The sequence below is a fragment of the Megascapheus bottae genome, chromosome 2 (genome assembly GCF_031878675.1).
Source record: "Megascapheus bottae isolate mThoBot1 chromosome 2, mThoBot2.hap1, whole genome shotgun sequence".
In the NCBI taxonomy this organism is placed as follows: domain Eukaryota; kingdom Metazoa; phylum Chordata; class Mammalia; order Rodentia; family Geomyidae; genus Megascapheus; species Megascapheus bottae.
In genome coordinates this window covers 61,543,549-61,567,164 of record NC_143510.1, presented here as the reverse complement: position 1 = coordinate 61,567,164, position 23,616 = coordinate 61,543,549, and the positions used below count along the sequence as shown (strand labels likewise).

The window sequence follows — 23,616 nt, the reverse complement described above, 5'->3', positions numbered from 1 at the left end:
AAGAAATACATGAGTATTTCTAAGTATTTGTCAGAGAATATACTTGTATCTACCATCCTAAACATACTTTTCTTCCAAGTTTTAGTTCAAGGGTAATTTTTTTTTTTTTTGGATAGATCAAAGAGCTTGAACTCTGGGCCTGGGCGTTGTCCCTACGTACTTCAGCTCAAGGCTACTGCCCTACCCCTGGAGCCCCAGACTCACTTCCCTGCTTTCTAGTGATTAATTGGAGATAAAAGCCTCAGCCTTTAATGCCCGGGCTGGCTCTGAACTGCAATCCTAAAATCTCAGCCTGCTGAGTAATTAGGATTACAGGAGTGGGCCACCCATGCCTTGCTTAGGGGTTAAAAAAAAAATTTTGCCTTAAAAAAATTTTTTTTTGTTGCAATGCTAGGGGATTAAATCCTAGGATTCACACATACTAGGCAGGCATTTGACTGTTTAGCTAAACACCCTCTTTTTAACTTTTGGTAAAAAAAAAAAAACAAAACAAAACATTATATATCTTACAAATCACTTCAATATGCATTAATTTATATTTTGGAAACTGTATCTAAATTCCTTGTGCTACAAATAAGACAAGTCTTCTCAGTGAGACAACTTAAACCAGATCAAGAAATATTAAGCACATATTTACTAATATTTAAAGTGTCCTCAACACATTATTATATAGGTAAATATAAAATATTATTATTCTACTGTAGACATAGTTGTTTGAATTAAGCTAACAAAAAAGTTACTCACTAGATAAATAACTTGTAAATAGCTATCAACATTAAGGAAATAAAAAATGAATTAATTAATTTCTCCATCTATACAAAGCATTCAGTAAGTATTTTCTGAGTACTCATCTTTCTCTAGTTCCCAAGGAAGGAAAACAGGGAAAAAAAAAGAGTATCTGGCAGAACAACTCACCCATGTGTAGGTGCTGTGAGAACATTTAACTCAGAGTGCAAGGAAAGACAGACTCGTCAAAGTAAAGCCTCCTGGGACAGGTAATCCCTAAATTGACTTCTGAAAGATAGACATAAGTGTGCTAGGTTAAGTGAGATCAAGAAGAATTCATGCAAAACGAACAAGGCCACAAAAAAAAAAAATGTCATATTTACTCCAAGAATGGGCACACTGTATTGTGGAGTTAGTATGTAGGTGGTGCATGGAAAAATATTACAAGATAGGTAAGAAGATGGGCACATGACCTTTTCATAAAGGGTCAAGTCTAGTACATTTTCCCTTAGCACCTTAAAGATATATCACTATATATCTATTGCTACAGAGGCAAAAAATTTAACTATATATAAGGATAATTTAACTTAATACTTTTAAGATAAAACTTATAGTAGTGTTTTTACTCTCTGTGGTGATCAAAGTCTGGCCAAGACACAATATCCAACACTGTATGTACAAAATAAATATTCTCCTCTGTGAGCAACTACTTTTGGACTATCATAATACGATGACGGTCTGAAACTATGATACCCCCTTTCATTTAGGACAATAGCTATCCCTCATTTCTTATTGTTGTTGTTGTCTGTTTGTGCCAGTACTAGGGTTTGAACTCAGGGCAAAGGCACTATCTCTTAGCTTTTTCATTCAAGTATAACATTCTACCACTTGAACCAGAGTATCACCTCTTTTTTGTTGTTGGTTAACTGGAGTTAAAAGAGCCTCACACACTTTCCTGCCCAGGCTGTCCAAACTGCAATGCTCAGATCTCAGCATCTTGAGTAGCTATGACTATAAATATAAGTAACTGATACCCAGTTTATAGAAAGGTATGTTTCAAAACTGAATAAACTGTAGAAGACGAAATTTAATATAAATCCGTCTTTCAAAATTCAAGTAAATCTTGTATTCGCTGTTTACAGAATGCAAGATTGAAGGGGAAAAAAAGCCCTAAATCGAGCACAAAACAACAGAAAAAAGAAAACTTTACAAAAATAATAAATATAAGATGATAAAAGTGTTCATTATAGAATGAAGAATGAAAAAAAGGATAGAAGTTACTAAAAATAGAATACTAAATATATCAGGTGCTGGGTATAGAGAAGACATATGGCACAACCTTTGCAACTTTTCTGTGATTCTAAAACGGTTCTTAAAACCATTTATTAGAAAAATTGCTCTTCGGGCCAAGGGTTTGGCCTAGTGGTAGAGTGCTTGCCTAGCATGCACAAAGACCGGAGTTCAATTCCTTGGTACCACATACTTAGAAAAAGCCAGAAGTGGTGCTGAGGCTCAAGTGGTAGAGTTCTAGCCTTGAGAAAAATCCAAGGACAGTGCTCAGGCCCTGAGCTTAAGCCTAGGGCTGGCAAAAAAACTTTGGGCTGGGAGTTTGGCCTAGTGGTAGAGTGCTTGCCTAGCATGCACGAAGACCCAGGTTTGATTCCTCGGTACCACATACATAGAAAAAAGCTGTAAGTGGTGCTGTGGCTCAAGTGGTAGAGCATTAGCCTTGAGAAAAGTCCAAGGACAGTGCTCAGGCCCTGAGTTTAAGCCCCAGCAGTGGCCCAAAAAAAAAGAAAAGAAAAATTGCTCTTCACATGAACTAGCAAATTCAAGAGGACTTCAATTTAAAATTTTGACATTTTTATACTTTCTTTTCTTAGCTTCTCCTATAAAATACTTATGGCAAGCAAAAAGATAAAAATAAAAACTAGAGTAAGACATTGTAACATGTTAGCTAGCATTAATACACTTGATAGAATAAAAACCATTTTTTCTGTTTTACATACAGTACAAATTACCTTTACAATCAAATTACTGACTAGAATACTCAAATCAATATTTACTAAATGTTTCTTTAGAAAGAAAAATGGTAAATGTCCACATAGAACCCAATGACAGACTACAAAACAGGTTAGAGCTGTGTGAAGAACACAGTGGCCAAGGGAAATGCCAAGAGAATTGAAGTAAGCAAATTTAACAAATGCTGGGCATATGCCAAATTGCAGAATAAAATATATACTCTTAGATAATTCATATCTTAGAGGGATGTGGTGAAATGTTTATAATAATACAAAAGTATACAACCTCCTTTGGTTTTTCTTGTGTTTTGCCAGACCTGAGGGGGGTGGAGGGGATTGAACTCAGGGCCTGATCACTGTCCTTGGGCTTTCTCAAAGCTAGAGCTCTACCACTTGAGCCACAGCACCACTTCTGGCTTTTTCTATGTATGTGATACCAAGGAGTGGAACCCCAGTCTGTGTGCAAGCTAGACAAGCACTGTACCACTAGACCAAACTCCCTACAACCTACTTTTTTACCAAACAAAAATAATAAATTTAGGGTGGGGAGTTTAGCCTAGTGGTAGAGTGCTTGCCTAGTATGCACGAAGACCCAGGTTCGATTCCTTGGTACCACATACATAGAAAAAAGCCGGAAGTGGTGCTGTGGCTCAAGTGGTAGAGCTCTAGCCTTGAGAAAGTCCAAGGAGAGTGAGTGCTCAGGCCCTGAGCTCAAGCCCAGGACTGGCAAAAAAATAAAATAAAATAAATAATAATAATAAATTTAGAAACGGGTACACATCTGCCCCAAGAGGTTGCAGTGACACTATGTCTTCAATATCACAACATATTTCTTAAGCCCTCTCTCCTGTCCTGTCCTATAGACCTAGTTATCAGCCCCCTGGCTTTAAAATGGCAACCAGGGGCTATTTAGCAATTTGGGTAGAATTATCAATTTAGAGACTATAGAACCAAATTCTATTTCAAGGGCCTTTCTAAAAGCAGCCCGGTGCTGGTGGCTCACACCTGTAATCCTAGCTACTCAGGAGGCTGAACTATGATGACCCACAACGCAAAGCCAACCTGGGTAGGAAACTCTGTGAAACTCTTATGTCCAATTAATGGCTAGAACACTGGAAGTGGTGCTGTGGTTCAAAGTGTTAGAGAACTAGCCTTGAGCAAAAGAAAAAAGGAAAAAAAAAAAAAGATAGGGAAGAGGAGAACCTCTTCTAAGTTATAATGGCTAACACTGACAAGTATTAGGTTCTGAAACAGCTCCCAAAGGTGAATTCTGTATTATATTTTGCTTTTAAAGCTTTTTATGTTTATGGATAGCCCTCATATTTAGCTGAGAGGATAGCATCTACTAGAACTGCCACTAGTAAACATTCTTTTCTAGTTCATTCTTTTGAATCCTTGTGAATTCTAGCTCTCTTACAGGGCCAAAATAAAGCCCTATATTCACAGCCAAAAGTGGTCTAAAAAGGTCTTTTATGTTAAAGTACTTGGCCTTTAAGAGTACTACTAACACTAACTTATAGGCATTTGGAAACCTTTGGGGGCTATTTCTAGTTTTTTGTTCATGTTTAAGAAAACAGGCTACTGGAAAAGGGATTCTCAGGTATAAAAGCCTCTGTACTGTTATTCTGAATATGAAACAAGACATATAGACATATGGTGGTTTTCAGCAAAAGGAAGGTATGGTTAATTTTAAGACCAAAATTTTGTGTATACCACTGAGAAAGAAAAAAAGTTATTGCACTGTTATGTAACATTCCACTTCTTATCGAAGAACCCAGCTCCCTTGAAATTTGGACCTCACAGTCACTGACAGCATTTAACATATTTCACTGTAAGAAGAAGGATGAGATTACTTGAGGATTCTTCTAAAGAAGTCACTTTCAAGGACCAGTCTGAACTCCTCTGTTTATAAAGGAAACAAAGAGAAAAATTCAACAAAACAGCTTTTAAATAGCTATAAAGTTTTAAAAATCATACCTAATTAATTCTAAATAAAAGATGCAAAAAATGAAACATTTTTAAACTTGTTTGTTCTAAGTAAAACATTTTATGATATAAAACTTTTAAGCCTTCACCAAGTTTTACAGTTGGTTGCTGCTATAATAATTACTTTTTTGTCACCAAAAGCTTTCTAAGTTCGTTTTCATAATTTTTTACTGCTTAAAAATTATACTTTCTTTCCTATCTTTTCTAAAGCTGAGGCACATAAAAACATGTCTTGTTTATTTAAAAGTAGAGTTTAAAAGTTATTTGTAATGCTAGATGGCATGTAGTTGGCAATGGACTTCGTCCTTCCTGAGGGTATTCTAGTGATGGCCTCTCTTAGGCATCCCTCTCCTGTACTTACAGCCCTCACTGGTTCCAATAATCACAACCCCTCCTGTCTGTTTTATACCTAGAAGTGTTAACAGTTTTCTGATGTGGCTAGGTGGCCTGCTCATCATCAAATTCTGGATTTCTGTAACTTGCCTACACTCTGTAAAGAATCCCTCTGTTTTAAAAAAAGAAGAGCCATCTCACCAGCTCCTACTCCTCCCTCCCCCCCCCAACAGTCCTGGGGCTTGAACTCAGGACATGGCCAGTATTCTTGGACTTTCTCAAGGCTAATGCTCTACCACTTGAACCCCAGCACCACTTCTAGCTTTTTTCTGTGTGTATGTGGTACCAAGGAATTGAACATAGGGCTTCATGCATGCAAGGCAGGCACTCCACTCATAGGCCATGTTCCCAACCCCAAATCGCTCATTCATCTATTATTTACCTATTTAGTCAGTCGAGGAACTCTGGGCCGGGGTGTTGTCCCTGGGCTCTTCAGTTCAAGGCTCTTACCTCTTGAGCCACAGTGCCACTTCGGGTTTTCTAGTGGTTAACTGGAGATGAGTCTCATGGACTTGTAGTGCCAAGGCTGGTTTTGAACTTCAATTCTCAGATAGTCTCCTGAGTAGCTAGGGTTATAGGCGTGAGCCACTGCACCTGGCTCCCAAAATTGCTCTTTAAAAATAGAAAATTAATTTTTAAAAAATGCCAACCCGGGCCGGGAGTTTGGCCTAGTGGTAGAGTGCTTGCCTAGCATGCATGAAAACCTGGGTTCGATTCCTCGGTATCACATACATAGAAAAAAGCCGGAAGTGGTGCTAAGGTTCAAGTGGTAGAGCTCTAGCCTTGAAAAAGTCCAAGGACATGGCTCAGGCCCTGAGCTCAAGCCCAGGATTGGCAAAAAAAGAAAAAAAGAAAAAAAAAAGCCAACCTAAAAATGGTTGAAAGGAAGATATTACCTATTTTAGAGATTAACATCCAGTCCTCTTTGATTTGCTCTCACATCCCATAGCCAATCCATTGGTGATTCAGATCTATCTTCAAAGTGTATACCCTGTTCAAATACTGCTAATATCTCCATCCATCACTACTTTGATCCAAACTAAAAACATTACTTTTGGGGGAGCTACAGACTTCTTATTGACATTCTTCTCTCCTTGTCTTACTCCACTCTTTTCTCAAAACAACAAACCAAGTAATTCTGCTAAGTGTTAGGGAAATTTGGAAGAAGATAGCAGACTAGTGGCATCCACCAGAAAATAAGACTAAACAGTGGAAGAGCAGCTACCTTTGAGAGGAGTGATGATGATAAGACATGGACGTTTCAATTTCAAGCAGAACAAAGGGAAAGACTGCCTTAGAGGATCATGTCCTGGCAGAAAGCAGGGACTGGTACAAAAACAAGAGTGAACAAACAAAAGACTCAGAAACAAACAAACAAGCAAACACTGGTGTCAGTGCCAAGAAGAAATGGAAGCTAACAAAGACAGGGACCTCAGAGTGTATTTAACTTCTGGCACTGGGAAAGTTCTTCCTTGCTCCCAGCATTCAGTTGTAGTGTAACTGGAGAAATCATTTGGGACATTCCCACTTCAATCTGCTACTTTGTCCTAACTCCAGAAACATCTAGCAAGAATGATCCACTAAGTGCTGGCCTAGATAGGTGGTCTGGCAAAAGTTGATCTATATAGTAGGAAAATAGAGTAACAGGGAAGAGAAATTGCTTGTGATTTGGAGACATCAATCAGATGCTCACCAGGAAATATCTAGGAAAAAAGAAAAAGCAAGGTGGTGCAAGTTTGTCAGTGATGAAGAGAATGGGACTCCTGAGCGTCCCACAATCATTTGGTACGGTGTACATTTTCATAGGCTACTGCCTGCTCTACAAAAGTCACTTAAGTCAGTCATCAGTGGCTCACAATTCTAGTTACTCAAGGAGCGGTCTGAGGATCGAGGTTTAGAGGGGGCTGAAGTTTGAAGAATCTCGAGGTCTTCGGTCAATTTTATGGTCTGCCATTTTCACAGAGCTAGTGGAGAGGAGACTGTGAAGGCAGTGCCTCTAAGGTGCTTAGCCTCCTATACAACATGCAGTAAAACCAGGAGAAGGAAATGTTAGCTTCATTTTAACTATTTTCCTTTTTTTTTTTGGTATGTGCCACTACTGAAGGATCTCGAACTTGGCACCTATGTGCTTGCTGTTCCTGAGCTTTTATGCACAAAGCTAGTGCTCTACCATGTGAGCAACATACACAGCTCTACTTTGGCTTTTTGATCATTCACTGAACATAAGAGTCTCACAGACATTTGCTGCCTGGGTTAGCTTCAAACTGCAATCCTCAGATCTTAGCCTCTTGACGTTGTACATATAGGCATAAGTCTCCCTTCTCCTCATTCTCCTCCTTTTTGCCAGTCCTGGGGCTTGAACTCAAGTCTAGGCACTATTCCCAAGCTTCTTTTGCTCAAAACTAATACTCTCTGAGCCCCAGGGAAACTTTCAGCTTTTTCTGTATATGTGGTACTGAGGAACTGAACCCAAGGCTTCACACACGCTAGCCAAACAGTCTACATTCTCAGCCCTTTTTTTTGGGGGGGGGAGGGGGGTGTCAGTCGTGGGGCTTGAACTCTGAGTCTGGGCACTATCCCTGGGGTCTTCAGCTCAAGGCTAGTGCTCTATCACTTCAGCCACTGGTGCCCAGCTCTATTTTTATTTTTTTTGCTCATCTTGGGGCTTGAACTCAGGGTCTGGGTGCTGTCCCTGAGCTTCTTTTGCTTAAGGCACACCACCACTTCTGGTTTTTTTCTGAGTACTTTATTGGAGATAAGAATCTCAATAACTTTTCTGCCCAGCTGGCTCTGAACTGCAATCCTCAGCTCTCAGCTTCCTGAGTAGTTAAAATTATAGGCATGACAGCACCAGGCCCATATTTTAAAATTATAATTATAAAATTAGTAGCAATGTTGTCAAAACAAGTAATTTGTTAAGAAAAAAATAGTCAGGCCAGGTATACAAACCTACATTTCTAGTAACCAAGAGGCTAAGAAAGCTATTACAAGTTGAAGGCTGGCAACCAATAGTAAGCTACATAGTGAGTTTGAGGCCAGCCTAGGCTGCATAGCAAGACCCTGTCTCAAATGAGAAAAGAAAAAATAGAAAAAGAATGCTAATCTAGGACTGCCACTATTTCAATTACTTCACATCTCAAATATTATACTGTATGCCCAACTCTTAACACATTTGACAGAAAGAAAAAAAAAATTTAAACATACGGTCACAGGCTAGGAGTATGGCTTAGTGGTATAGCGCTTGCCTAGCATGCACCAAGCCCCGGGTTTGATTCCCTGGGACCATAAAGGCAGAAAAAAAAGTGGTGATGTAGCTCAAGTGGTACAGTGGTAGCATTGTGAAAACTCAAGGACAGTGCCCAGGTCCTGAGTTCAAGCCCAACTATGTTTCACACTTAAATGTAAGTACTAGATCTCACTTCAAATATTAGCCAATGAAATTCATGGTAGAGTTCAAATAGTGTATCAAGTAACTGGAATACTAGTTTTACCCTTTCCATTGTTCTTGATACATCATCACCATCATCATTTTACTAACTAGACTACTAGTCAAACTTAAGACCAGAACTTATTTTTGCATCCAAAATACATATCATTGACTGGGGGGAACCTATTAGCACAAATCTATAACTAAAAAAATGATTAATTGAAAAAAATAACATTTTTAGAGACATTTTTATAAGCACTTAAAAAAATGTGCTGGCTCACGTTTGTAACCTTAGCTACTAATGAGGTTGAAATTTGAGGATCACAGTTTGGAACCAGCCTGGGCACCAAGCCCATGAGACTATTATCTCCAATAAACTACTCAAAAAAGCTGAAAGTAGAGCTGTGGTTCAAGTGGTAGAACACTAGCCTTGAGCAAAGAAAGTTTGGGGATGGGCTGGGAGTTTGGCCTAGTGATAGAGTGCTTGCGTAGCATGCACTAAGACCCAGGTTTGATTCCTCAGTACCACATACATAGAAAAAAGCCAGAAATGGTGCTGAGGCTCAAGTGTAGAGCTCTAGCCTTGAGAAAGTCCGAGGATAGTGCTCAGGCCCTGAGCTCAAGCCCAGGACTGGCAAAAAGAGAGAAAAAGAAGAAGGAAGAAGGAAGAAGGAAGGAGAAGGACAAGGAAAAGAAGAAGGAGAAGGAGAAGGAGAAAGCTTGGGGATAGTTCAAGCCTCAGGACTGCCATCCAAATGGATAAATAAATAATAAATAATATCACGCATCCTGTTTCATCTAGCATCAAAGTACTTTCCCTTGACTCTAAATATACATGCACACTCCAGGTAGACATTTTTCATCTAAACCATAAGCCTCTGGCACAAAGTTTTAGCACTAAAACTTGTAGTTTTTTTTGTTTTTCTTTTCTTTCTTTTTTTTTTTTTTTTTGCCAGTCCTGGGCTTGAGCTCAGGGCCTGAGCACTGTCCTTGGACTTTCTCAAGGCTAGAGCTCTACCACTTGAGCCTCAGCACCACTTCTGGCTTTTTTCTATGTATGTGGTACTGAGGAATAGAACCCAGGTCTTTGTGCATGCTAGGCAAGCACTCAACCACTAGGCAAAACTCCCGGCCCCTCAAACTTGTAGTTTCTACATGCTGCCCGCACAGCATTTTGTGAGCATGTGATTAAAAGGAATGATGCACAATCACACCACATTCTTTCCCTCAGCTCACACATCAAGAACTTGCCCTCTCAGCTGCATTCTTCACCAAACAGCCATAGTCACCTTAGCAACCCTGTGCTCCTAATATGGACAGCTGGTCCATTTAAAGTCAGTCTTTCTTGGCAGAGAAAATGCTTGTTCTTCAAACTGGGAGTGAGAAAAGAGGTTTTCTTTTCAGTAAACATTATAGAGGTTAATCTAACTTGATCAGCATTTTTGTTCTGTGGTGGCAACTTATGTAGAGTTCCAACCTATCCTAAATTTTTTTTTTATTAATCTAAAAGCATATGGCTAAAAAAGAATTAAATAAAGCCAGTTTACATAAACCTGTATGAGTAGAAAGTTAAATAAAAAGTATCTAATAAATTATAAAACTTTTGCAAATTTTTATTTTTTTGCCAGTCCTTAGCCTTGAATTCAGGGCTTGGGCACTGTCCTTGAGCATTCTCAAGGCCAGTGCTCTACCACTTGAGCCACTGCATCACTTCCAGCTTTTTTCTGTTCATGAGGTGCCAAGGAATTGAACTCAGGGTTTTGAAGCACTCGATCAATAGGCCATACTCCCAGCCCAATTTTACATTTTTAAGTGTAAAGTTTTCTTTCATTTAAACTGAAGTATAGCACCTAAAGCCTTAATAAACAACAATGCATCCGGGTTAAAGGACTTGTTTGTTTGTATCATAGCTTGTATGTGTGTGCTGCAGTCCTGGGATTTGAACTCAGGTCCTCATGCTCTCACTTGGCTTTTGAGTTTTACAACCTGAACCACTCCTCTACTTCTGGCTTTCTCCTGGTTAGGTTTTTTTTTTTGTTTTGTTTTTGTTTTTTGCCAGTCCTGGGCTTGAGCTCAGGGCCTGAGCACTGTCCTTGGGCTTTCTCAAGGCTAGAGCTCTACTACTTGAGCCTCACCACCACTTTTGGCTTTTTTCTATGTATGTGGTACCAAGGAATCGAACCCGGATCTTCATGCATGCTACGCAAGCACTTTAACTACTAGGCCAAACTCCTGGCCTCTCCTGGTTAATTTAAGATAACAATTTCATAGACTCTTTGCCTGTCTGGCTTCAAACCTTAATCCTCAGATTTCAGCTCAAGTAGCTAGAATTATAGGCATACGCCACTGACACCAAGCCAGAGGGGCAGACTCTGCAATAATAAAAGGACTATTTAAACCTGGCATGGTGGCTCTCGCCTATAATCCTACCTACTCACAAGGCTGAGATCTGAGGATCACAGTTCAAAGCCAGACAGGGCACAAAAGGACCTGAGACTCTTATTTCCAATTAACCTCTAGAAAATGGGAAGTAAGGCTTGGCTCAAGGGTAGGGCAGTAGCCTTGAGCTGAAGAGCCCTGGAAGAGTTCAAGCCCCATGACCCACCAAAAAAACAACATATTACAAAATGTATCATTTTGTTATCATAAAACACAGCTTGTGGAGCCAGGAGCTTGGCCTATTGGTAAAGTGCTTGCCTAGCATGCACGGAGACTGGGATTCCATTCCTTGGTACCACATACATAGAAAAAAGCCAAAAGTTGTGCTGAGGCTCAAGTGGTAGAACTCTAGCCTTGAGAAAGTCCAAGGCCAGTGCTCAGCCCAGGACTGGCAAAAAAAAAAAAAAAAAAGCTCAAGTTTCATTAAAGACAATATTCTAAAGCTTGATTTTTAAGACATAAAAGATGCAAAGTGTCATCTATTTCAACATAAGTATGTAATATATTTACTAAGTTTTTTTAATGATTACCATAATCTAGTTGCAGAACATTTTCATCATCCCAAGCATAAGAAACCTTATGCTTAATTTTAGAGCATGTTCTAGTTCCAGGAAGAAATATCTGATACAAATTTAACTTTAAAATATGTAAAGGGCCGGGAATTTGGCCCAGCAGTAGATTTTAGCTCGCCCTAACGCGTAAAGCCCTGGGTTGGATTCCTTGGTTACCACATAAACAGAAAAAGGTGGGAGTGGTGCTGTGGCTCAAGTGGTAGAGTGCTAGCCTTGAGCAAAAAGCTCAGGAACACTGCCCAGGCCCTGTGTTTAAGCCCGAGGACTGTAAAAAAAAAAAAAGTAAAGAAGCACAAACTCTTTACAATGCTATGGTCAAAATTATATTTTTAAAAATACATAGAATAAACCACATATCAGTGGATCATACTTATAATCCTTACTACTCAGGAGGCTGAGATTAAGATTCCAAGCCAGGCAGAGTACAGATGGCTCATGTCTGTAATCCTAGCTACTCAGGAGGCTGACACCTGAGGAATGTGGTTCAAAGCCAGTCTGGGCTTCAATTCAACAATAGAAAACTGGAAGTGGCACTGTGGCTCAAAGTAGTAGAGCATTAGCCTTGAGCAAAAAGCTAAGTGAGAGCACCCAGGACCTGAGTTCAAGCCCTATGACCAACCAAAAACAACAATAACAAAAAAAAGATTCAAAGCTAGCCCAGACCAAAACAGAAGAAAAGTAAATTTCCAATAATAAATGAATAGGCTAGTGGTATTTTGTTGACTCCTTTCCTATACATTTCCTCTGAAGTTGTGATTCAACCAAATTACTTTCACAGTTAAGAAGGTATATAGCAGAGATACACATTTTCTAGAACTACATACAGGATTTTTTCCACAAAGGAAAATAGTTTTATTAACAGTTATCTACTTTGAAAAACAATAAAAAAAATAGATGAGAACACTTACTAATCTGGTTGAAAAGCCACAGCTGCATCTTACTTTTATAAGAAATGGACTATTTCATCACTGTTTCTTCTTGGCATCTTCTTAGTGGCCATTTCTGAAACAGACAATTATTAAGAATGTGACTCAAATATATAACAAGTCATAAAATCATAAAGGATAGTTACCTAACTTGTAGTGACTAAAGAGAATTATTCAAGGCAGTTCTTGAGCAATTTCCTAATTAAAAAAATAATAACAACAGGATGACATGGGTAGAATAGAAAATTAGCTATTGTCCCCCCAGACCAGAGTGCTTTAGTCCTCATGTGCTTCACCCAGTTGGGCCTCACAATTTCTTAGTGCAATTTAAAAACTGGAACAACAACAACAACAAAAAGGAAGATTTAGACATGGGGAACCCTAAAATTACAGTTTATATATTGTTTTCTTATTGTCCATCTATGATGTTGATCAGAAGAGGATTTTTGTCCCTTTCACTTATATTCACATCTAAAACACTTAAGCTTCAAAAAGAATGACTGCCATGCTGGTGGGTGCTCTGAGGAACTACTTAACATCAATTGATGAAATTCAAGTTTTAAAAATGGCAAAAAAAAAAAAAAAACAGATACCAGTGGCTCATGCCTGTAATCCTATTCAGAAGGCTGAAATCTGAGGATTATGGTTCAAAGCCAGCCTAGGCAAGAAATTCCATGAGACTCTTAACTCCAATTAATCACAAAATGTCAGAAATGGAGCTATGCCTCAAGTGACAGAGTGCTAACCTTGAGCACAACGCACAAACGCTTAGGGACAGTGCCCAGACCCACTTCAAGCCCAAAGATGGAATCAGAAAAAAAAGCCGTGTTATCTTATCTTCTCTGTTTGTCAACAGTATCTTTAGTTTAAAAAAAAAAAAAAGACAGCAAGATATACAATTTTGCCAAATACTGGCAAATGGGATGGGGTGATTTTTCTTTGTTAAACTTGTGTTTTCTTTGAGATACATAAGAGATAGCCAGGAATGTAGCAAAAACTCTTTTGTAAGAAGTGAAAAGTTGAGATCTGGGGCCGGGAGTTTGGCCTAGTGGTAGAGTGCTTGCCTAGCATGCACAAAGACCGGAGTTCGATTCCTTGGTACCACATACTTAGAAAAAGCCAGAAGTGGTGCTGAGGCTCAATTGGTAGAGCTCTAGCCTTGAGAAAAATCCAAGGACAGTGCTCAAGACCTGAGCTTAAGCCCAGGACTGGAAAAAAACAAACAAACAAACAAGAAAAGTTGACATCTGCAGATCTCAAGAGTGAAGAAACCCAGAGTTCCCAATTTCTTATCCTGTAACTGAGCCAAAATCATTTTCAATTATGAAGAAAGTTAAGATGGAAGAAACCAAGATGGAAGCAAAACTTCTCAAATTATACCATGTTTCACAATCTTTTCTTTTTTTGGGGGGGGGGGGGGGGGAGAGACAGCTTTGCTATAATGTAGCCCAGACTGGCATTAAACTCATCATCTTGCCTCAGCCTCCCAAGTGTTGGAATTAGAGGCCTGAAATATCTACCTAGCTTTGCATACCTATTTTAAGATAAAGATACAAAATTAAATCCAAAAAAATGTAGAAATTAAGAAATAAGTAAAACAAGCTATTTGCATAATGTTGGTATAATCACACAGGGTTATTTCAAGGCACTTTTTTTTTTTTTTTGCCAGTCCTGGGGCTTGAACTCAGGGCCTGAGCCCTGTCCTTGTGATTTCTCAAAGCTAGCATTCTACCTCTTGAACCACAGCATCACTTTTGGCTTTTTCTGTGTATTTGGTACCAAGGAATCAAACCCAGGGCTTCACACATGCTAAGCAATTACTCTACCCCTAGGCCATGCTCCTGGCCTCAAGATACTTGAAAGCAACAAATTCATACCGCAAGATAGATCCAAACAGGAAGAAAATCTTCAAAACAAATTCCAAACTACATTCAATAGTCTTTCTACAAATGCTAGCAAATAGATGTATGTCATTGGGGAGATTCAAATATAAAATCATAGAAGTAAAAATTCTGTTACTGAATTTGAGTTGAATATAAATTCATGTTTCACTTAATCACATTCAAACTCGCTTCTTGTTCTTGCCTTGAAAAAGACTTGAGGCAAATGTTACCATTTCAACTGACCAGTATTCTATTCTGATACTGTCAAGACAGCAATGGCTCATATCTACTAAGAAGGCTAAGACCTGGAGGACTGACATTTTGAAGCCATCAAGAGCAGAAAAGCCTGAGACACCATCTCCAAATAACAAGCAACACACACACACACACACACACACACACACACACACACACACAGAGTTCTAGTATTATAGGAAGATGTCAGTATTATAAGAAGCTTACAATTTATACTCTTACACTGTGATTATTTTCCCTAAGATCCCAAAACTATGAGCCTTGTGGAAAAAAGCTACAGGGAGGCCAATCTGAAGGACCCCACTAACCAAAATTGAAGATAATGACTACCACAGATTGTAACATTAAACAGGACTCATGGTTATGTCACCTTTAGAAGTTGCTATAGCACGAACTATATATGAAAGGGGGGGAGGAAGTCCTGCTGGGCATTGGTGGTTCACACCTACAACCTCAGCTACTTAAGCATGCTAAGTGTGAAGGATCACAATTTGAAACCACTCCAGGCAGGAATCAAACAGTTAATGTGCCATTATTCAGCAAAAAGCCAGAAATGAAAGTTGGGTCAAATGATACAATGCTAGCCTTGAGCTAAAGGATAGTATCCAGACCCTGAGTTCAAACCCCAGTACACACACACACACACACACACACACACACACACACACACACAATTTTAGTGCCCTTTAGTTGTTTAATTAGTTGTTATATTGTTGAAACGAGTTAATTAACTGTTTTAGGCTCCCATGCCTGGCCAAAAGTTTATTTTTTATATTTTTGGTTTTTTGCTTTTATTTTTGTTTTTGTCTCGCTGGTCCTGGGGCTTGAATTCAGGGCCTGGGCACTGTCCCTGAGCTGCTCTGTGCTCAAGGGTAGCACTCTACCACTTGAGCCATAATGCCACTTGCAGCTTTTTATGAGTCATTTATCTGATTTGGAGAGCAGAAGGGGAATCACAGAAACAGTGGGACAAAGGGTGAAACAATTCAGCAGTGATACTCATCACACACTATGCTGGAAATGAACGTTGGGGGAAGTGGGTCAGCAGGGGAAAAGTAGGAGGAAATGAGGTTAGGGGTAACATGGCTCAAAAAGAAATGTACTCATTATTTAACTGTAACTCCACTGTACATGACCTGTACAATAAAATTCAAATAAAACAGTAAGTTAATAGATACAATGAGACTAGAAAGGAAAAAAAAGGAGTCTTGTGGAGCCTGGTTTCAAACATGATCCTCAAATCTCAGCCTCCAGAGTAGCTAGGATTACAGGCATGAGCCAAGCACTGGCTTGTTTATATATAAAATAGACATGCAACTCATGTTTTTGGTCATGATATAAAATGCATTTTAAATAATATTATACAATATTATATCCTTATATTGTGATCCCATTTAGATTAGGGGAGAAAATAGCAATATACAAAAAAGAGATGCAAAAGAAGAACATTCAATTTATTAAATTTTATAAAATTTATAGTTGCAAAAAAATTTTATAGTTGCAAATCAGATGTTGTGGCTCATGTCTACAATCCTATCTACTCAGGAGACTGAGATCTGAAGATTTCGGTTCAAAGCCAGCCCAGGCAAGGAAGTCTGTGAGACTGTTACCTCCACTAAACTATTCAAAAAAAAAAAAAGTGGGCTTGTAGCTCAAGTAATAGAGCACTAGCCTTGAGCAAAAACAGAGTTCAGGATCGTGTGCACACATGTACAAACACACACACACACACACACACACACACACACACACATTCTAGAGGCTTACTTCATTTCAAAGGCATAAGTGAATAAAATAACATTATTATAATGCTGTTTGGTAGTACAGAAAAGGCTTGCACTAAAACAATAATAAGATTTGTAGCTTAAGAAGAAATACACAAACTTGCCAGGCATAGAGGTTCATGCATGTAATCCTAGCTACTCAGGGAGACTGAGATCTGAGGATCAAGGTTCAAAGCCAGCCCAGGCACAAATGGACCTGAGACTCTTATCTCCAATTAACCTCTAGAAAACAGGAAGTGGGGCTTGGCTCTCAAGGGTAGGGTGGTGGCTGAAGAGCTCAGGGACAGCGCCCTGGCCAAGTTCAAGCCCCAAGCCCCACAGAAAAAAGGGAAGGAAGGAAGGAAAAAAAGAAGGAAAGAGGGAAGGAGGAAGGGAAAGGAAAAGATATAAACATTAGAAAGTATGGAGCTGGGAGTTTGGCCTAGTGGTAGAGTGCTTGCCTAGCATGCAACAAAGACCTGGGTTCAATTCCTCAGTACCAGATACATAGAAAAAGCTGAAGTAGTGCCGTGGCTCAAGTGGTAGAGTTCTAGTCCAAGGACAATGCTCAGGCCTTGAGTTCAAGCCAAGAGAGAGGAGAGAGAAGAGAGAAGAGAGAAGAGAGAGAAGAGAGAAGAGAGAAGAGAGAGAAGAGAGAAGAGAGAGGAGAGAGAAGAGAGAGAAGAGAGAGGAGAGAAGAGAGAGAAGAGAGAGAAGAGAAAAGAGAGAGAGAGAATGAAAAGAAAGTATGGGAGTTTGTGGCTTTATGACTTTTCCCTGTTAAATTCAGCTCCTACTTATTAGTTCTAGGTAGAAAAATGTTCAGTTTAAACTAGAAATGTCTAAGTGAATTTAAAATGTAAACTGGTAGAGAAGCTTAAGACCCAAACCTACTGTTTAGGGAAAGTACTTTTTTTTTTTTTTCAAACATAGTAAAAAGAAAAAAAAAAATCTCAGTGATTTTTTTCCTAAGGCAAGAGTTTTTAACCTAACCACACAAGTGCCAAAAATATAAAAATACTTACTGCTTGTATGTTGTAAATGTGTATGTCCTTTTCTTTCATGCATGTGTCTCTATCTGTGTGTCTGAGGGAAGAGAAGAGGAAAAGACAGAAAGAGAAGGAAGGTAGGAAGAAAGGAAGAAGGAAAAGACAGAGAGGAGGCAGGCACTGGTGGTTCATGAGTATAATCCTAGCTACTTAGAAGGCTGAGATGTGAGGATTGTGGCTGGAAACCAGCTGGGGCAGACAGGTACCCATGAAGTGGTACCAGAAGTGGTACTATGGTTCAAAGCCTTGAGCAAAAAAGCTCAAAGACAGTACCCAGGCCCTGAGTTCAAGCCCCACAACCAACAACAAAAAAAGATGGGAGGGGGTGGCACAAAGTGCTGAGCAAAGGTTGGGGGAGAGGTTCTTCCTTCCTCAATCTTGGATAGACTATCTCTACCCCCCCTTCTTGTCTGCCTATCTTACTCAATAATATGGTTCAAGGACTGGTTTTCAGAGAGAAATCACATAATAGATTTTCGCAGGGGGTTGGAGGGGAGACGGGGGAGTACATTATAACAATAGGCACAAAATAAGAAAAAGAATTAGAAAATTGGCTTGAGGATGTAATTCAGTGGCAGAGTGCTTTGCCTGGACCAGACTGAGTTCAACCCCCAACACCACTACCACTACCGCTATCAACCCTCCCCCACCTATTATTGGTTGAAAATAGATCATTAAAAGTCACTTTCTTTAAAACGGAAAAACATGACTATATACAATCTACATTAACGGGCTCATTGTAACAAATCTATACAGTTTTTGAGCTAAATGTACCAAAAAATTTCTATAATAGAAAAAAAATATTTATAGGCTCAACATATACAAAATAGTCAAATTCAGCAAACCTCTGTCATTCTTTTGCCTGTGTGAACTTTTCCCACTTCATTTCTTCAGGTGAAAAAAAAAAACTTTTCTACATCTTCACAATGAGAATTGTGATTTGTGATTTGTGATTTGTGATTTTGTGATTTGAAGGTTAAAAACTTTCTCCCATTTCCTACATATCCATGACATATGCTTTGCCAAACACCTAATCCAGACTAGGAATGGGCAACAAGCAAGCAGGAGAAGCAGGGACTGGAAGATCTTGCTCTCACACTAATGATGGAGCAGTTGTAGCAGAGTCAAGTCTGGGGCAGAGGTGGCAGCATTCAGAGAGCCAGCACCACTGTGGTAGACTGCGGCGTCTGTCTGTCTGTCTGTCTGTAGATGACACTGGCATCCTCACAGGAATTGTTATGTAATGTAATTTGGGGCACTGTTTCTGGCTGATGAGTCCTAAATCTGATTCACTAACCCTTGTATTAATCTGATGAGCCACTGAGTTCTATCACCTAACAACAGCCTTTTAAATGGCAGAGGCTTAAGTTATTTTTATTACCTCCAGGAATTCTGATACTTCAGGAATGGGTAAGATCCATTCTCATCTGCCCTGCCCCATAGAAATGACTTATTTTCAGTCTCTCAAAGGAAACACAAAACCTATTGCCCAATTTTAACTTACAGCTTTATTCTGGAACCTTATTTTTATAAACCATTTTCCTAATTTAAAAAGTGAGATATGTGTAAGCCACTTTAGATTTATTTCAAAAAAATACTGTTGGGGCTGGGAGTTTGGCCTAGTAGTTGAGTGCTTGCCTAGCATGCACGATGACCCAGGTTCAATTCCTCGGCACCACACACATATAAAAAAAAATCCGGAAGTGGTGCTGAGGCTCAAATGGTAGAGCTCTAGCTTTGAGAAAGTCCAAGGACAGTGCTCAGGCCGAGCTCAAGCCCAGAACTGGCAAAAAATAAAAAAAGAAAAAGAATACTGTCAAGGAGCAGTGTTCACACACACACAAAAATAATAACCATATGCAAAAAGCAGCATTCATTAAGCAAACCAATCGTCCCAGCATGTCTGCCACACTAACCAGGTTTTCAGCAGCTTTCTTCCAACTGGAGCTTTATAATCCAAAAGACATCCCTGCTTAAGAGTCAGTAAGGTCTAATTTTTACAAGTATCTCATATCTCTCTCTTTTAACAAGTGGCTCAATAAACATGACAACATAATTGACACTTCTGTTCAAACAGTGCACAATAAGCCAGTGTTTTTTCATAAAGTGATTATGTTCCTCTTCGTTACATTTCTCCCCACTTCTTTTTGTATTTTTATTTTTTTATTTTGCCGGTCCTAAGACTCAAACTCAGGGCCTGGGCCCTGTCTCTGAGCTTCTTTTGCTCAAGGCTAGCATTCTACAACTAGAGCCACTTCGCATCTGTTTGTGTGGCACTGAAGAATCAAACCCAGAGCTTCATGCATACTAGTAAGCCCTCCGCCACTAAGTCCCACTCCCAGCCCCATTTCGTTTATAGTTCAGTGATGCTTTCTCCAGTGTCTAAAAAACGTTAAAGCTTAATGAGTTGATTTTACTACTTGATTTACAGAGTAAAACTGAAGACAAAATATGATTTTGTGACAGTCTCTAGGATCTAGTTGCTACTAGGAGCTGAAACTATAATAGTCCCCCTTTATCCAGTTTCGCATTCCAGGTTTTCAGTTATGTGGTCAACCATGGTCAGAAAATATTAAACAAAAAATTCCCAAAATAAGCAATTGAGGGGTTTCAGTCTCTATTTTCTTCTTGGTGGTTGGGGAGTAGGGGTGATTGCTGGAGAATGAATGAGAACCTCCTACGTGCTAAGAACATGCTCTACCTCAATCCAACAATTTACGTTTTAAGTTATATACCATGTGATGAAATATATTGTCTTGCTATTTCCCACACAGGGAGTAAACCATCTCCTTATTCAGCACAGTAATGCTGTATATACAACCCACTCATTAATCACTAAGTAGTAGTTTCAGTTATCAGACTATCTTGGTATTTTTTTTTGGGGGGGGGGGTCAGTTGTGGGAGTTGAACTCTGGGCCTGGGCACTATTCCTGAGTTCTTTAAGCTCAAGGCTACTGACCTATTCCTTGAGCCACAACACCACTTCCAGTTTTCTGCAAGATAACTGGAGATAAGAGTCTCACCAGCTTTAGTACCTGGGCTGGCTTTGAATTGTGATCCTCAGATTTCAGCCTCCTGAGTAGCCACCACTCCCGGCTTTGGTATCAATATTTGTATTCAAACAATTTCTGTTTACTTAAAGAGCCCTGGACCTTAAGTAGCAATTCTGGAAATTTTATCATAGCATTTCTTGTAACTGTTCTATTTTACTGTTAGTTACTGTTAATCTCTTAATATGTATGCTTGGTTTATAAACTATCATAGATATATGTACACAAGAAAAAACAGTACACTTAATATGCACTATATGATGGATAATTACAGGCATCCTCTGGAGGTCTTGAAGCATATCTTGGATAAGAAGAAACTACTTTATGTGTTTGAGGGTTTTCTGGTGGCAATCTGAGGCTTGAATTCAGGGCCTGGGTACTACTACTTTAGCTTTTTTCTTTCTTTCTTTCCCAATGTCAGACCTAGGGTGTGAACTCTGGCCCAGGCATGGTCCCTGAGCTGCTTTTGCTCAATGCTAATACATTGCTACTTGAGGTACAGCTCCATTTCTGTCGTGGTCGTTGGCTTCCTCCTCTTCTTTTTTTTTATTACATATTTTTTGTGTGTGATTAATTGGAAATATGAGTCTCATGAACTTTCCTGCCTGTGCTGTCTTTGAACCGTGACCCTTAGATCTCAGCTTCCTGACTAGCTATAAGCGAGAGCTACAAGTGCCCAGCTATTTGAGCTTTTTTGCTCAAGATTACTGTGCTCTACTACTATGAGCTACAGCTCTACTTCCAGCTTTTTGGTGGTTAATTGTAAATAAGTCTCATGAACTTTCTTGCTTCAAACCCAGATCCTCAGATCTCAGCCTCCTGAGTAATTAGAATTAACAACACGAGCCAAGCAACACCCAGCTTACTTTATGTTTTGATAAATACAATAATAATCAGGCATAGCTTTAAAAAGTTATAGTCCTTCTAGATTAAAATGAGGAAAATATACCAAGCATTTGGAAACAGATAATTATATGTAATGTATGCCTAATATACTCAAAAGACAAGAAAACCCCTAATGATGGGGATGTATCTGAGTAGACAGGCGGAGAATTCATGATGATCACAGAGCTAAACCTTGAATGGTTAAACCACTTACCTAAGGAAACTGTCTTCTAAATCTTAAATACTATCATTTAAATATTCCATCTTTCCCTTCAAATAAGTCACAATGAAACTAACAGAATACCATATGGCATTAAATCTGTATTTGATAAAATACTAAACCCAAGGTAAGTAATTTCAAAATTTAGCCATTTATGTTTTAATATAAATTCTAATTTATAATAATTTATTAATATCCTAGTTATTAGCACTATAGAAAATGTCATCAAGTCATATGTAATGTTTATGATGTACTATGAAGTCAAATCTATTTTGCTTATGAATTAAGGACTATTTTATTAATCACCAATTACAATAAAGTAGTTATTTATTGCATTTTCAAAAGGTAACATCTCAAAACCTTGATGCCAATTAACTTACAATTTTTTGTTTTCTGGTTAAAATGCATTGACTTGATAAAACAACACCATAATACCTTAGGGAAAAGTTCCATTGTATTTGTTTACCTCATACTAAACTTGGGAGAGGGGGACATTGGAAAGTTCACACAAAATCAAACCTTTAGATGAGACAAGTCCTATCAGCCTTATGAGATTAGCTGTATTTGTGTTTGATATGAGAGGCCTTGAAATAATACTAAAAAGGACCTACAGCTAGTTCTGAATTACTACTCTATTATGAAGAGTAATTATGCTATGAAGCAACAACAGGAACAGCCAAAACACTAAAAATAAATGTGGAGCCAACAAACTCCTATCAGAAAAGTACAAGAACAAAAAGTACATAAAACCCAAAAGAGAACAAGGAGAGAATGTGTAAAGAAACAAAAAAAAAAAAAAGCTTACCGCAAAGATGGCAAACCTAAGAGACATGTACTATTTTTCCTTCTTCAAAACTGACAGAGGCACAGTTAAGAGTTGACAGTTCTGGGGTGTCTTTGTGACAAAAGCCTAAGAGATCTTGCGATGGCTATTACAAAAGCAGTGAAAGTTGCCAGACAAAATAAAACACTGCTATACTATACTCAGTTTAGTTTGACTAGATGAAGAATGTGGAAAAAATGCAATGAGAAGGAAAAATGAGTTTAGGAAAACAGTAACAATAAGAGCAGCTATTTGAGTTGTTTATTTTTTTTTAGGTTACATATACTGCTTTACCAACCCCCAGAACAAACTTCATAGCTACCAATATTGTGTGTTTGTTTTATATATTTTTTTAAAAACCTGAGATTTATAGAATTTTAAACAACAAATATGGCAAAGCCATATGAGTGTTTAACTCTGGGTACATCACTTCTCCACTTAAATACCAATATCTATTACTGTCCATGGAGATAGCATTAGAACACAAGAACTTCAAAAATTGTCAGTGCTGGGGTCGGGAATTTGGTCTAATGGTATAGTGCTTGTCTAGCATGCACAAAGACCTGGGTTCAATTCCTCGGTACCATATACATAGAAAAAAGCTGGAAGTGGTGCTGAGGCTCAAGTGATAGAGCTCTAGCCTTGAGAAAGCCCAAGGACAGTGCTCAGGCCCTGAGGTTCAAGCCCAGGACTGGCAAAAAAAAAAAAAAAAAAAAAAACTGTCAATGTTTTAAATAATTACTAGCTAAAGTTGTCTCCTTATTTTTCACTCACAGATTCTAATGTCCCCATAAAATGACTAGAAACAATATGTATACTTAAGATGTATTAACTTAATCTCATATAGTATTACATTGTAGGTAATACTAGCCCCATCTTAAAAGTAAAGAACCTGAAGCAGAGAACAGTGAAAGAATTTCTTTCTGTGAACCCAGGCATTCTGGCTAAACACACAATGAAACCAGTAGCCAAGAAATCCATGTATCAGGCTTAATTGTATAGCTAATATGAAGACTGAGATTTTCTGTGTTTGACATACTAGTAAATTTCTAATACCCTCTTTTCTTTTTCTTTTTTTTTAATTTATTTATTTTTTGTGTTGATCATGGGTCTTGAACTCTGGGCCTGGGTGCTGTTCCTGAGCTCTTCAGCTCAAAACTATCGCTCTACCACTTGAAAGCCACAGCACCACTTCCGG

The 23,616-nt window shown here is 38.7% G+C and overlaps 1 protein-coding gene across 1 annotated transcript in view; it reads right to left on the bottom strand.

The window, feature by feature from the left end:
- The window catches only part of Frs2 (fibroblast growth factor receptor substrate 2), a 79,004-nt gene that overhangs the window by 21,085 nt on the left and 34,303 nt on the right, over positions 1–23,616 (bottom strand). The window contains exon 2 of the mRNA XM_090328232.1: positions 12,473–12,566. The gene's annotated coding sequence lies outside the window, so the exon portion shown is untranslated. The remainder of the gene's footprint in view (positions 1–12,472; positions 12,567–23,616) is intronic.